We start from the raw sequence: 17,830 nt of genomic DNA, 5'->3' as shown, positions 1-17,830 counted from the left end.
CCTATGACTTTTTTGACTGATTTTTGACGACATACTAACCTATGACTTTTTTGTCATATTTTGGACGACATACTATACTATGACTTTTTTGACTCATTTTGGACGACATACTAACCTAAGACTTTTTTGACTCATTTTGGACGACATACTAACCTAAGACTTTTTTGACTGATTTTGGACGACATACTATACTTTGACTTTTTTGACTGATTTTTGACGACATACTATACTATGACTTTTTGGACTGATTTTGGACGACATACTAACCTATGACTTTTTTGACTGATTTTGGACGACATACTAACGTATGACTTTTTTGACTGATTTTGGACGACATACTATACTATGACTTTTTTGCCTGATTTTTGACGACATAGTATCCTATGACTTTTTTGTCATATTTTGGACGACATACTATACTATGACTTTTCTGACTGATTTTGGACGACATACTAACCTATGACTTTTTTGTCATATTTTTGACGACATACTAACCTATGACTTTTTTGTCATATTTTGGACGACATACTATACTATGACTTTTTTGTCATATTTTTGACGACATACTAACCTATGACTTTTTTGTCATATTTTGGACGACATACTATACTATGACTTTTTTGACTGATTTTGGACGACATACTATACTATGACTTTTTTGACTGATTTTTGACGACATACTATACTATGACTTTTTTGACTGATTTTGGACGACATACTAACCTATGACTTTTTTGTCATATTTTGGACAACATACTATACTATGACTTTTTTGTCATATTTTGGACGACATACTATACTATGACTTTTCTGACTGATTTTTGACGACATACTAACCTATGACTTTTTTGACTGATTTTTGACAACATACTAACCTATGACTTTTTGACAGATTTTGGACGACATACTATACTATGACTTTTTTGACTGATTTTGGACGACATACTATACTATGACTTTTCTGACTGATTTTGGACGACATACTAACCTATGACTTTTTTGTCATATTTTGGACGACATACTATACTATGACTTTTCTGACTGATTTTGGACGACATACTATACTATGACTTTTCTGACTGATTTTTGACGACATACTATACTATGACTTTTTTGACTGATTTTGGACGACATACTAACCTATGACTTTTTTGACTGATTTTTGACGACATACTACACTATGACTTTTTTTGTGCCATTTCTGATTGTTTTATAGATTTTATCTGCTGACATCAAGCAACACCTCGACTATGTGGTCAAAATACCAACAGCCACAGTCCTCGTTAGTATAGTGGACAGTATCTCCGCCTGTCACGCGGAAGACCGGGGTTCGATTCCCCGACGGGGAGTGCCAAAGTTTTCTGCAGAAGAGAAAACAAACAGTAGGTATACAACATTACTCCTTACTGAGGAGATGGCAACAGTGCTGAGTGGGGGTAGCCAACAACATTCCTGTATGCGACTCAGCGCCGCCAATTAGGCAGAAGTAGTCGACCCGAATCGAGCACACTCCTGTAACCAATCATGCTGTAGAACCTCCCACGTCATTAACATATAGATATGTAAAGAATTGTTTTATTTTTTTGTTTATACATTTATTTATTTATACATAAGTCAGGTTACGTCCTCCATACAACATGGGACGGCAACTCTACCAAGTGAGCTAACGCCGCCCAACCGTTTACTTTTTCGTCATATTTTGGACGACATACTATGCTATGACTTTTTTGACAGATTTTTGACGACATACTATACTATGACTTTTTTGACTGATTTTCGACGACATACTAACCTATGACTTTTTTGTCATATTTTGGACGACATACTATACTATGACTTTTTTGTCATATTTTGGACGACATACTATACTATGACTTTTCTGACTGATTTTTGACGACATACTATACTATGACTTTTTTGACTGATTTTTGACAACATACTAACCTATGACTTTTTTGACTGATTTTTGACGACATACTAACCTATGACTTTTTTGTCATATTTTGGACGACATACTATACTATGACTTTTTTGACTGATTTTGGACGACATACTATACTATGACTTTTTTGACTGATTTTGGACGACATACTATACTATGACTTTTCTGACTGATTTTGGACGACATACTATACTATGACTTTTCTGACTGATTTTTGACGACATACTATACTATGACTTTTTTGACTGATTTTGGACGACATACTAACCTATGACTTTTTTGACTGATTTTGGACGACATACTATACTATGACTTTTTTGTCATATTTTGGACGACATACTATACTATGACTTTTCTGACTGATTTTTGACGACATACTATACTATGACTTTTTTGACTGATTTTTGACAACATACTAACCTATGACTTTTTTGACTGATTTTTGACAACATACTAACCTATGACTCTTTTGACTGATTTTGGACGCGTTCTATACTATGACTTTTTTAACTCATTTTGGACGACATACTAACCTATGACTTTTTTGACTGATTTTGGACGAGATACTATACTATGACTTTTCTGACTGATTTTGGACGACATACTATACTATGACTTTTTTGACTGATTTTTGACGACATACTAACCTATGACTTTTTTGACAGATTTTTGACGACATACTATACTATGACTTTTTTGACTGATTTTGGACGACATACTAACCTATGACTTTTTTGTCATATTTTGGACGACATACTATACTATGACTTTTTTGTCATATTTTGGACGACATACTATACTATGACTTTTCTGACTGATTTTGGACGACATACTAACCTATGACTTTTTTGTCATATTTTGGATGACATACTATACTATGACTTTTTTGTCATATTTTGGACGACATACTATACTATGACTTTTTTGACTGATTTTTGACGACATACTATACTATGACTTTTTTGACTGATTTTTGACGACATACTATACTATGACTTTTTTGACTCATTTTGGACGACATACTATACTATGAATTTTTTGACTCATTTTGGACGACATACTAACGTATGACTTTTTTGACTGATTTTGGACGACATACTATACTATGACTTTTTTGCTGATTTTTGACGACATAGTATCCTATGACTTTTTTGTCATATTTTGGACGACATACTATACTATGACTTTTCTGACTGATTTTGGACGACATACTATACTATGACTTTTCTGACTGATTTTTGACGACATACTATACTATGACTTTTTTGACAGATTTTTGACAACATACTAACCTATGACTTTTTGACAGATTTTGGACGACATACTATACTATGACTTTTTTGACTGATTTTGGACGACATACTATACTATGACTTTTTTGACTGATTTTGGACGACATACTAACCTATGACTTTTTTGTCATATTTTGGACGACATACTATACTATGACTTTTTTGACAGATTTTTGACGACATACTATACTATGACTTTTTTGACTGATTTTGGACGACATACTATACTATGACTTTTTTGACTGATTTTGGACGACATACTAACCTATGACTTTTTTGTCATATTTTGGACGACATACTATACTATGACTTTTCTGACTGATTTTGGACGACATACTATACTATGACTTTTTTGTCATATTTTGGACGACATACTATACTATGACTTTTTTGACTGATTTTTGACGACATACTAACCTATGACTTTTTTGACTGATTTTTGACAACATACTAACCTATGACTTTTTTGACTGATTTTTGACGACATACTAACCTATGACTTTTTTGTCATATTTTGGACGACATACTATACTATGACTTTTTTGACTGATTTTGGACGACATACTATACTATGACTTTTTTGACTCATTTTGGACGACATACTATACTATGAATTTTTTGACTGATTTTGGACGACATACTAACGTATGACTTTTTTGACTGATTTTGGACGACATACTATACTTTGACTTTTTTGACTGATTTTTGACGACATACTATACTATGACTTTTTGGACTGATTTTGGACGACATACTAACCTATGTCTTTTTTGACTGATTTTGGACGACATACTAACGTATGACTTTTTTGACTGATTTTGGACGACATACTATACTATGACTTTTTTGCCTGATTTTTGACGACATAGTATCCTATGACTTTTTTGTCATATTTTGGACGACATACTATACTATGACTTTTCTGACTGATTTTGGACGACATACTAACCTATGACTTTTTTGTCATATTTTTGACGACATACTAACCTATGACTTTTTTGTCATATTTTGGACGACATACTATACTATGACTTTTTTGTCATATTTTGGACGACATACTATACTATGACTTTTCTGACTGATTTTTGACGACATACTATACTATGACTTTTTTGACTGATTTTGGACGACATACTATACTATGACTTTTTTGACTCATTTTGGACGACATACTATACTATGAATTTTTTGACTGATTTTGGACGACATACTAACGTATGACTTTTTTGACTGATTTTGGACGACATACTATACTTTGACTTTTTTGACTGATTTTTGACGACATACTATACTATGACTTTTTGGACTGATTTTGGACGACATACTAACCTATGTCTTTTTTGACTGATTTTGGACGACATACTAACGTATGACTTTTTTGACTGATTTTGGACGACATACTATACTATGACTTTTTTGCCTGATTTTTGACGACATAGTATCCTATGACTTTTTTGTCATATTTTGGACGACATACTATACTATGACTTTTCTGACTGATTTTGGACGACATACTAACCTATGACTTTTTTGTCATATTTTTGACGACATACTAACCTATGACTTTTTTGTCATATTTTGGACGACATACTATACTATGACTTTTTTGTCATATTTTGGACGACATACTATACTATGACTTTTCTGACTGATTTTTGACGACATACTATACTATGACTTTTTTGACTGATTTTTGACAACATACTAACCTATGATTTTTTTGACTGATTTTTGACGACATACTAACCTATGACTTTTTTGTCATATTTTGGACGACATACTATACTATGACTTTTTTGACTGATTTTTGACGACATACTATTCTATGACTTTTTTGACTGATTTTTGACAACATACTATACTATGACTTTTTTGACTCATTTTGGACGACATACTATACTATGAATTTTTTGACTGATTTTGGACGACATACTAACGTATGACTTTTTTGACTGATTTTGGACGACATACTATACTATGACTTTTTTGCTGATTTTTGACGACATAGTATCCTATGACTTTTTTGTCATATTTTGGACGACATACTATACTATGACTTTTCTGACTGATTTTGGACGACATACTATACTATGACTTTTCGGACTGATTTTTGACGACATACTATACTATGACTTTTTTGACAGATTTTTGACAACATACTAACCTATGACTTTTTGACAGATTTTGGACGACATACTATACTATGACTTTTTTGACTGATTTTGGACGACATACTATACTATGACTTTTTTGACTGATTTTGGACGACATACTAACCTATGACTTTTTTGTCATATTTTGGACGACATACTATACTATGACTTTTTTGACAGATTTTTGACGACATACTATACTATGACTTTTTTGACTGATTTTGGACGACATACTATACTATGACTTTTTTGACTGATTTTGGACGACATACTAACATATGACTTTTTTGTCATATTTTGGACGACATACTATACTATGACTTTTCTGACTGATTTTGGACGACATACTATACTATGACTTTTTTGACTCATTTTGGACGACATACTATACTATGACTTTTTTGACTGATTTTTGACGACATACTAACCTATGACTTTTTTGTCATATTTTGGACGACATACTATACTATGACTTTTCTGACTGATTTTGGACGACATACTATACTACGACTTTTCTAACTGATTTTTGACGACATACTATACTATGACTTTTTTGACTGATTTTGGACGACATACTAACCTATGACTTTTTTGACTGATTTTTGACGACATACTACACTATGAATTTTTTTTTGTGCCATTTCTGATTGTTTTATAGATTTTATCTGCTGACATCAAGCAACACTTCGACTATGTGGTCAAAATACCAACAGCCACAGTCCTCGTTAGTATAGTGGACAGTATCTCCGCCTGTCACGCGGAAGACCAGGGTTCGATTCCCCGACGGGGAGTGCCAAAGTTTTCTGCAGAAGAGAAAACAAACAGTAGGTATACAACATTACTCCTTACTGAGGAGATGGCAACAGTGCTGAGTGGGGGTAGGCAACAACATTCCTGTATGCGACTCAGCGCCGCCAATTAGGCAGAAGTAGTCGACCCGAATCGAGCACACTCCTGTAACCAATCATGCTGTAGAACCTCCCACGTCATTAACATATAGATATGTAAAGAATTGTTTTATTTTTTTGTTTATGCATTTACTTATACATTTATTTATTTATACATAAGTCAGGTTACGTCCTCCATACAACATGGGACGGCAACTCTACCAAGTGAGCTAACGCCGCCCAACCGTTTACTTTTTCGTCATATTTTGGACGACATACTATAGTATGACTTTTTTTGACTCATTTTGGACGACATACTAACCTATGACTTTTTTTTTTCAAATTTTGGACGACATACTATACTATGACTCTTTTGACTGATTTTGGACGACATACTATACTATGACTTTTTTAACTCATTTTGGACGACATACTAACCTATGACTTTTCTGACTGATTTTTGACGACATACTATACTATGACTTTTTTGACTGATTTTTGACAACATACTAACCTATGACTTTTTTGACTGATTTTTGACGACATACTAACCTATGACTTTTTTGTCATATTTTGGACGACATACTATACTATGACTTTTCTGACTGATTTTGGACGACATACTATACTATGACTTTTTTGACTGATTTTGGACGACAAACTATACTATGACTTTTTGGACTCATTTTGGACGACATACTATACTATGAATTTTTTGACTGATTTTGGACGACATACTAACCTATGACTTTTTTGACTGATTTTGGACGACATACTATACTATGACTTTTTTGACTGATTTTTGACGACATACTATAATATGACTTTTTTGACTGATTTTGGACGACATACTATACTATGACTTTTTTTTCAAATTTTGGACGACATACAAACCTATGACTTTTTTGACTGATTTTTGACGACATACTAACCTATGACTTTTTTGTCATATTTTGGACGACATACTATACTATGACTTTTTTGACTGATTTTTGACGACATACTATACTATGACTTTTTTGACTGCTTTTGGACGACATACTATACTATGACTTTTTTGACTCATTTTGGACGACATACTATACTATGAATTTTTTGACTGATTTTGGACGACATACTAACGTATGACTTTTTTGACTGATTTTGGACGACATACTATACTTTGACTTTTTTGACTGATTTTTGACGACATACTATACTATGACTTTTTGGACTGATTTTGGACGACATACTAACCTATGTCTTTTTTGACTGATTTTGGACGACATACTAACGTATGACTTTTTTGACTGATTTTGGACGACATACTATACTATGACTTTTTTGCCTGATTTTTGACGACATAGTATCCTATGACTTTTTTGTCATATTTTGGACGACATACTATACTATGACTTTTCTGACTGATTTTGGACGACATACTAACCTATGACTTTTTTGTCATATTTTTGACGACATACTAACCTATGACTTTTTTGTCATATTTTGGACGACATACTATACTATGACTTTTTTGTCATATTTTGGACGACATACTATACTATGACTTTTCTGACTGATTTTTGACGACATACTATACTATGACTTTTTTGACTGATTTTGGACGACATACTATACTATGACTTTTTTGACTCATTTTGGACGACATACTATACTATGAATTTTTTGACTGATTTTGGACGACATACTAACGTATGACTTTTTTGACTGATTTTGGACGACATACTATACTTTGACTTTTTTGACTGATTTTTGACGACATACTATACTATGACTTTTTGGACTGATTTTGGACGACATACTAACCTATGTCTTTTTTGACTGATTTTGGACGACATACTAACGTATGACTTTTTTGACTGATTTTGGACGACATACTATACTATGACTTTTTTGCCTGATTTTTGACGACATAGTATCCTATGACTTTTTTGTCATATTTTGGACGACATACTATACTATGACTTTTCTGACTGATTTTGGACGACATACTAACCTATGACTTTTTTGTCATATTTTTGACGACATACTAACCTATGACTTTTTTGTCATATTTTGGACGACATACTATACTATGACTTTTTTGTCATATTTTGGACGACATACTATACTATGACTTTTCTGACTGATTTTTGACGACATACTATACTATGACTTTTTTGACTGATTTTTGACAACATACTAACCTATGATTTTTTTGACTGATTTTTGACGACATACTAACCTATGACTTTTTTGTCATATTTTGGACGACATACTATACTATGACTTTTTTGACTGATTTTTGACGACATACTATTCTATGACTTTTTTGACTGATTTTTGACAACATACTATACTATGACTTTTTTGACTCATTTTGGACGACATACTATACTATGAATTTTTTGACTGATTTTGGACGACATACTAACGTATGACTTTTTTGACTGATTTTGGACGACATACTATACTATGACTTTTTTGCTGATTTTTGACGACATAGTATCCTATGACTTTTTTGTCATATTTTGGACGACATACTATACTATGACTTTTCTGACTGATTTTGGACGACATACTATACTATGACTTTTCGGACTGATTTTTGACGACATACTATACTATGACTTTTTTGACAGATTTTTGACAACATACTAACCTATGACTTTTTGACAGATTTTGGACGACATACTATACTATGACTTTTTTGACTGATTTTGGACGACATACTATACTATGACTTTTTTGACTGATTTTGGACGACATACTAACCTATGACTTTTTTGTCATATTTTGGACGACATACTATACTATGACTTTTTTGACAGATTTTTGACGACATACTATACTATGACTTTTTTGACTGATTTTGGACGACATACTATACTATGACTTTTTTGACTGATTTTGGACGACATACTAACATATGACTTTTTTGTCATATTTTGGACGACATACTATACTATGACTTTTCTGACTGATTTTGGACGACATACTATACTATGACTTTTTTGACTCATTTTGGACGACATACTATACTATGACTTTTTTGACTGATTTTTGACGACATACTAACCTATGACTTTTTTGTCATATTTTGGACGACATACTATACTATGACTTTTCTGACTGATTTTGGACGACATACTATACTACGACTTTTCTAACTGATTTTTGACGACATACTATACTATGACTTTTTTGACTGATTTTGGACGACATACTAACCTATGACTTTTTTGACTGATTTTTGACGACATACTATACTATGACTTTTTTGACTGATTTTGGACGACATACTATACTATGACTTTTCTGACTGATTTTGGACGACATACTATACTATGACTTTTCGGACTGATTTTTGACGACATACTATACTATGACTTTTTTGACAGATTTTTGACAACATACTAACCTATGACTTTTTGACAGATTTTGGACGACATACTATACTATGACTTTTTTGACTGATTTTGGACGACATACTATACTATGACTTTTTTGACTGATTTTGGACGACATACTAACCTATGACTTTTTTGTCATATTTTGGACGACATACTATACTATGACTTTTTTGACAGATTTTTGACGACATACTATACTATGACTTTTTTGACTGATTTTGGACGACATACTATACTATGACTTTTTTGACTGATTTTGGACGACATACTAACATATGACTTTTTTGTCATATTTTGGACGACATACTATACTATGACTTTTCTGACTGATTTTGGACGACATACTATACTATGACTTTTTTGACTCATTTTGGACGACATACTATACTATGACTTTTTTGACTGATTTTTGACGACATACTAACCTATGACTTTTTTGTCATATTTTGGACGACATACTATACTATGACTTTTCTGACTGATTTTGGACGACATACTATACTACGACTTTTCTAACTGATTTTTGACGACATACTATACTATGACTTTTTTGACTGATTTTGGACGACATACTAACCTATGACTTTTTTGACTGATTTTTGACGACATACTACACTATGAATTTTTTTTTGTGCCATTTCTGATTGTTTTATAGATTTTATCTGCTGACATCAAGCAACACTTCGACTATGTGGTCAAAATACCAACAGCCACAGTCCTCGTTAGTATAGTGGACAGTATCTCCGCCTGTCACGCGGAAGACCAGGGTTCGATTCCCCGACGGGGAGTGCCAAAGTTTTCTGCAGAAGAGAAAACAAACAGTAGGTATACAACATTACTCCTTACTGAGGAGATGGCAACAGTGCTGAGTGGGGGTAGGCAACAACATTCCTGTATGCGACTCAGCGCCGCCAATTAGGCAGAAGTAGTCGACCCGAATCGAGCACACTCCTGTAACCAATCATGCTGTAGAACCTCCCACGTCATTAACATATAGATATGTAAAGAATTGTTTTATTTTTTTGTTTATGCATTTACTTATACATTTATTTATTTATACATAAGTCAGGTTACGTCCTCCATACAACATGGGACGGCAACTCTACCAAGTGAGCTAACGCCGCCCAACCGTTTACTTTTTCGTCATATTTTGGACGACATACTATAGTATGACTTTTTTTGACTCATTTTGGACGACATACTAACCTATGACTTTTTTTTTTCAAATTTTGGACGACATACTATACTATGACTCTTTTGACTGATTTTGGACGACATACTATACTATGACTTTTTTAACTCATTTTGGACGACATACTAACCTATGACTTTTCTGACTGATTTTTGACGACATACTATACTATGACTTTTTTGACTGATTTTTGACAACATACTAACCTATGACTTTTTTGACTGATTTTTGACGACATACTAACCTATGACTTTTTTGTCATATTTTGGACGACATACTATACTATGACTTTTCTGACTGATTTTGGACGACATACTATACTATGACTTTTTTGACTGATTTTGGACGACAAACTATACTATGACTTTTTGGACTCATTTTGGACGACATACTATACTATGAATTTTTTGACTGATTTTGGACGACATACTAACCTATGACTTTTTTGACTGATTTTGGACGACATACTATACTATGACTTTTTTGACTGATTTTTGACGACATACTATAATATGACTTTTTTGACTGATTTTGGACGACATACTATACTATGACTTTTTTTTCAAATTTTGGACGACATACAAACCTATGACTTTTTTGACTGATTTTTGACGACATACTAACCTATGACTTTTTTGTCATATTTTGGACGACATACTATACTATGACTTTTTTGACTGATTTTTGACGACATACTATACTATGACTTTTTTGACTGCTTTTGGACGACATACTATACTATGACTTTTTTGACTGATTTTGGACGACATACTATACTATGACTTTTCTGACTGATTTTTGACGACATACTATACTATGACTTTTTTGACTGATTTTTGACAACATACTAACCTATGATTTTTTTGACTGATTTTTGACGACATACTAACCTATGACTTTTTTGTCATATTTTGGACGACATACTATACTATGACTTTTTTGACTGATTTTTGACGACATACTATACTATGACTTTTTTGACTGATTTTTGACAACATACTATACTATGACTTTTTTGACTCATTTTGGACGACATACTATACTATGAATTTTTTGACTGATTTTGGACGACATACTAACGTATGACTTTTTTGACTGATTTTTGACGACATACTATACTATGACTTTTTTGACTGATTTTTGACAACATACTAACCTATGACTTTTTTGTCATATTTTGGACGACATACTATACTATGACTTTTTTGTCATATTTTGGATGACTTACTATTTTATGACTTTTTTGACTCATTTTGGACGACATAGTATACTACGACTTTTTATGACTCATTTTGGACAACATACTATACTATGACCTTTTTTTTCAAATTTTGGACAACATACTATACAATGACTCTTTTGACTCATTTTGAACGACATACTATACTATGACTTTTTTGACTCATTTTGGACGACATACTATACTATGACTTTTTTGTCATATTTTGGACTACATACTATACTATGACTTTTCTGACTGATTTTGGACGACATACTATACTATGACTTTTTTGACTGATTTTTGACGACATACTAACCTATGACTTTTTTTGACTCATTTTGGACGACATACTATACTATGACTTTTTTGTCATATTTTGGACTACATACTATACTATGACTTTTTTGACTGATTTTTGACAACATACTAACCTATGACTTTTTTGACTGATTTTTGACGACATACTAACCTATGACTTTTTTGTCATATTTTGGACGACATACTATACTATGACTTTTCTGACTGATTTTGGACGACATACTATACTTTGACTCTTTTGACTGATTTTGGACGACATACTATAGTATGACTTTTTTGACTCATTTTGGACGACATACTATACTATGACTTTTCTGCCTGATTTTGGACGACATACTATACTATGACTTTTCTGACTGATTTTTGATGACATACTATACTATGACTTTTTTGACTGATTTTTGACGACATACTAACCTATGACTTTTTTGTCATATTTTGGACGGCATACTATACTATGACTTTTTTGACTCATTTTGGACGACATACTATACTATGACTCTTTTGACTGATTTTGGACGACATACTATAGTATGACTTTTTTGACTCATTTTGGACGACATACTATTCTATGACTTTTTTGACTCATTTTGGACGACATACTATACTATGACTTTTTTGACTCATTTTGGACGACATACTACACTATGACTTTTTTGTCATATTTTGGATGACATACTAACCTATGACTTTTTTGACTGATTTTGGACAACATACTATACTATGACTTTTTTTTTCAAATTTTGGACGACATACTAACCTATGACTTTTTTGTCATATTTTGGACGACATACTATACTATGACTTTTTTGACTGACTTTGACGACATGCTAACCTATGACTTTTTTGTCATATTTTGGACGACATACTATTTTATGACTTTTCTGACTGATTTTGGACGACATACTAACCTATGACTTTTTTGTCATATTTTTTACGACATACTAACCGATGACTTTTTTGTCATATTTTGGACGACATACTATACTATGACTTTTTTGTCATATTTTGGACGACATACTATACTATGACTTTTCTGACTGATTTTTGACGACATACTATACTATGACTTTTTTGACTGATTTTTGACAACATACTAACCTATGATTTTTTTGACTGATTTTTGACGACATACTAACCTATGACTTTTTTGTCATATTTTGGACGACATACTATACTATGACTTTTTTGACTGATTTTTGACGACATACTATTCTATGACTTTTTTGACTGATTTTTGACAACATACTATACTATGACTTTTTTGACTCATTTTGGACGACATACTATACTATGAATTTTTTGACTGATTTTGGACGACATACTAACGTATGACTTTTTTGACTGATTTTGGAAGACATACTATACTATGACTTTTTTGCTGATTTTTGACGACATAGTATCCTATGACTTTTTTGTCATATTTTGGACGACATACTATACTATGACTTTTCTGACTGATTTTGGACGACATACTATACTATGACTTTTCTGACTGATTTTTGACGACATACTATACTATGACTTTTTTGACAGATTTTTGACAACATACTAACCTATGACTTTTTGACAGATTTTGGACGACATACTATACTATGACTTTTTTGACTGATTTTGGACGACATACTATACTATGACTTTTTTGACTGATTTTGGACGACATACTAACCTATGACTTTTTTGTCATATTTTGGACGACATACTATACTATGACTTTTTTGACAGATTTTTGACGACATACTATACTATGACTTTTTTGACTGATTTTGGACGACATACTATACTATGACTTTTTTGACTGATTTTGGACGACATACTAACATATGACTTTTTTGTCATATTTTGGACGACATACTATACTATGACTTTTCTGACTGATTTTGGACGACATACTATACTATGACTTTTTTGACTCATTTTGGACGACATACTATACTATGACTTTTTTGACTGATTTTTGACGACATACTAACCTATGACTTTTTTGTCATATTTTGGACGACATACTATACTATGACTTTTCTGACTGATTTTGGACGACATACTATACTACGACTTTTCTAACTGATTTTTGACGACATACTATACTATGACTTTTTTGACTGATTTTGGACGACATACTAACCTATGACTTTTTTGACTGATTTTTGACGACATACTACACTATGAATTTTTTTTTGTGCCATTTCTGATTGTTTTATAGATTTTATCTGCTGACATCAAGCAACACTTCGACTATGTGGTCAAAATACCAACAGCCACAGTCCTCGTTAGTATAGTGGACAGTATCTCCGCCTGTCACGCGGAAGACCAGGGTTCGATTCCCCGACGGGGAGTGCCAAAGTTTTCTGCAGAAGAGAAAACAAACAGTAGGTATACAACATTACTCCTTACTGAGGAGATGGCAACAGTGCTGAGTGGGGGTAGGCAACAACATTCCTGTATGCGACTCAGCGCCGCCAATTAGGCAGAAGTAGTCGACCCGAATCGAGCACACTCCTGTAACCAATCATGCTGTAGAACCTCCCACGTCATTAACATATAGATATGTAAAGAATTGTTTTATTTTTTTGTTTATGCATTTACTTATACATTTATTTATTTATACATAAGTCAGGTTACGTCCTCCATACAACATGGGACGGCAACTCTACCAAGTGAGCTAACGCCGCCCAACCGTTTACTTTTTCGTCATATTTTGGACGACATACTATAGTATGACTTTTTTTGACTCATTTTGGACAACATACTAACCTATGACTTTTTTTTTTCAAATTTTGGACGACGTACTATACTATGACTTTTTTGACTGATTTTGGACGACATACTATACTATGACTCTTTTGACTGATTTTGGACGACATACTATACTATGACTTTTTTAACTCATTTTGGACGACATACTAACCTATGACTTTTCTGACTGATTTTTGACGACATACTATACTATGACTTTTTTGACTGATTTTTGACAACATACTAACCTATGACTTTTTTGACTGATTTTTGACGACATACTAACCTATGACTTTTTTGTCATATTTTGGACGACATACTATACTATGACTTTTCTGACTGATTTTGGACGACATACTATACTATGACTTTTTTGACTGATTTTGGACGACAAACTATACTATGACTTTTTTGACTCATTTTGGACGACATACTATACTATGAATTTTTTGACTGATTTTGGACGACATACTAACCTATGACTTTTTTTTCAAATTTTGGACGACATACTAACCTATGACTTTTTTGACTGATTTTTGACGACATACTAACCTATGACTTTTTTGTCATATTTTGGACGACATACTATACTATGACTTTTTTGACTGATTTTTGACGACATACTATACTATGACTTTTTTGACTGCTTTTGGACGACATACTATACTATGACTTTTTTGACTGATTTTGGACGACATACTATACTATGACTTTTCTGACTGATTTTTGACGACATACTATACTATGACTTTTTTGACTGATTTTTGACAACATACTAACCTATGACTTTTTTGTCATATTTTGGACGACATACTATACTATGACTTTTTTGTCATATTTTGGACGACATACTATACTATGACTTTTCTGACTGATTTTGGACGACATACTATACTATGACTTTTTTGACTGATTTTGGACGACAAACTATACTATGACTTTTTTGACTCATTTTGGACGACATACTATACTATGAATTTTTTGACTGATTTTGGACGACATACTAACCTATGACTTTTTTTTCAAATTTTGGACGACATACTAACCTATGACTTTTTTGACTGATTTTTGACGACATACTAACCTATGACTTTTTTGTCATATTTTGGACGACATACTATACTATGACTTTTTTGACTGATTTTTGACGACATACTATACTATGACTTTTTTGACTGCTTTTGGACGACATACTATACTATGACTTTTTTGACTGATTTTGGACGACATACTATACTATGACTTTTCTGACTGATTTTTGACGACATACTATACTATGACTTTTTTGACTGATTTTTGACAACATACTAACCTATGACTTTTTTGTCATATTTTGGACGACATACTATACTATGACTTTTTTGTCATATTTTGGACGAATTACTAACGTATGACTTTTTTGACTGATTTTGGACGACATACTATACTATGACTTTTTTGCTGATTTTTGACGACATAGTATCCTATGACTTTTTTGTCATATTTTGGACGACATACTATACTATGACTTTTCTGACTGATTTTGGACGACATACTATACTATGACTTTTCTGACTGATTTTTGACGACATACTATACTATGACTTTTTTGACTGATTTTTGACAACATACTAACCTATGACTTTTTTGTCATATTTTGGACGACATACTATACTATGACTTTTTTGTCATATTTTGGACGACTTACTATTTTATGACTTTTTTGACTCATTTTGGACGACATAGTATACTACGACTTTTTATGACTCATTTTGGACAACATACTATACTATGACCTTTTTTTTCAAATTTTGGACGACATACTATACTATGACTCTTTTGACTCATTTTGAACGACATACTATACTATGACTTTTTTGACTCATTTTGGACGACATACTATACTATGACTTTTTTGTCATATTTTGGACTACATACTATACTATGACTTTTCTGACTGATTTTGGACGACATACTATACTATGACTTTTTTGACTGATTTTTGACGACATACTAACCTATGACTTTTTTTGACTCATTTTGGACGACATACTATACTATGACTTTTTTGTCATATTTTGGACTACATACTATACTATGACTTTTTTGACTGATTTTTGACAACATACTAACCTATGACTTTTTTGACTGATTTTTGACGACATACTAACCTATGACTTTTTTGTCATATTTTGGACGACATACTATACTATGACTTTTCTGACTGATTTTGGACGACATACTATACTTTGACTCTTTTGACTGATTTTGGACGACATACTATAGTATGACTTTTTTGACTCATTTTGGACGACATACTATACTATGACTTTTCTGCCTGATTTTGGACGACATACTATACTATGACTTTTCTGACTGATTTTTGATGACATACTATACTATGACTTTTTTGACTGATTTTTGACGACATACTAACCTATGACTTTTTTGACTCATTTTGGACGACATACTATACTATGACTCTTTTGACTGATTTTGGACGACATACTATAGTATGACTTTTTTGACTCATTTTGGACGACATACTATTCTATGACTTTTTTGACTCATTTTGGACGACATACTATACTATGACTTTTTTGACTCATTTTGGACGACATACTACACTATGACTTTTTTGTCATATTTTGGATGACATACTAACCTATGACTTTTTTGACTGATTTTGGACAACATACTATACTATGACTTTTTTT

The 17,830-nt window shown here is 32.5% G+C and overlaps 4 non-coding genes across 4 annotated transcripts; all 4 read left to right on the top strand.

The window, feature by feature from the left end:
- Nucleotides 1-1,277: 1,277 nt before the first annotated feature.
- On the top strand, nt 1,278-1,349 carry trnad-guc (transfer RNA aspartic acid (anticodon GUC)). The gene has a single exon. It is a non-coding gene; the product is annotated as a tRNA-Asp (tRNA).
- A 4,757-nt stretch (nt 1,350-6,106) lies between these two features.
- trnad-guc (transfer RNA aspartic acid (anticodon GUC)) lies at nt 6,107-6,178 on the top strand. Its single transcript has one exon. It is a non-coding gene; the product is annotated as a tRNA-Asp (tRNA).
- A 4,204-nt stretch (nt 6,179-10,382) lies between these two features.
- On the top strand, nt 10,383-10,454 carry trnad-guc (transfer RNA aspartic acid (anticodon GUC)). Its single transcript has one exon. It is a non-coding gene; the product is annotated as a tRNA-Asp (tRNA).
- Nucleotides 10,455-14,662: 4,208 nt separating this feature from the next.
- Nucleotides 14,663-14,734, top strand: trnad-guc (transfer RNA aspartic acid (anticodon GUC)). Its single transcript has one exon. It is a non-coding gene; the product is annotated as a tRNA-Asp (tRNA).
- Nucleotides 14,735-17,830: the final 3,096 nt, after the last annotated feature.

Source organism: Solea solea, chromosome 12 (assembly GCF_958295425.1).
Source record: "Solea solea chromosome 12, fSolSol10.1, whole genome shotgun sequence".
In the NCBI taxonomy this organism is placed as follows: Eukaryota; Metazoa; Chordata; class Actinopteri; order Pleuronectiformes; family Soleidae; genus Solea; species Solea solea.
Note: the sequence above shows the minus strand (reverse complement) of the source record. Positions and strands in the feature narration are given on the sequence as shown.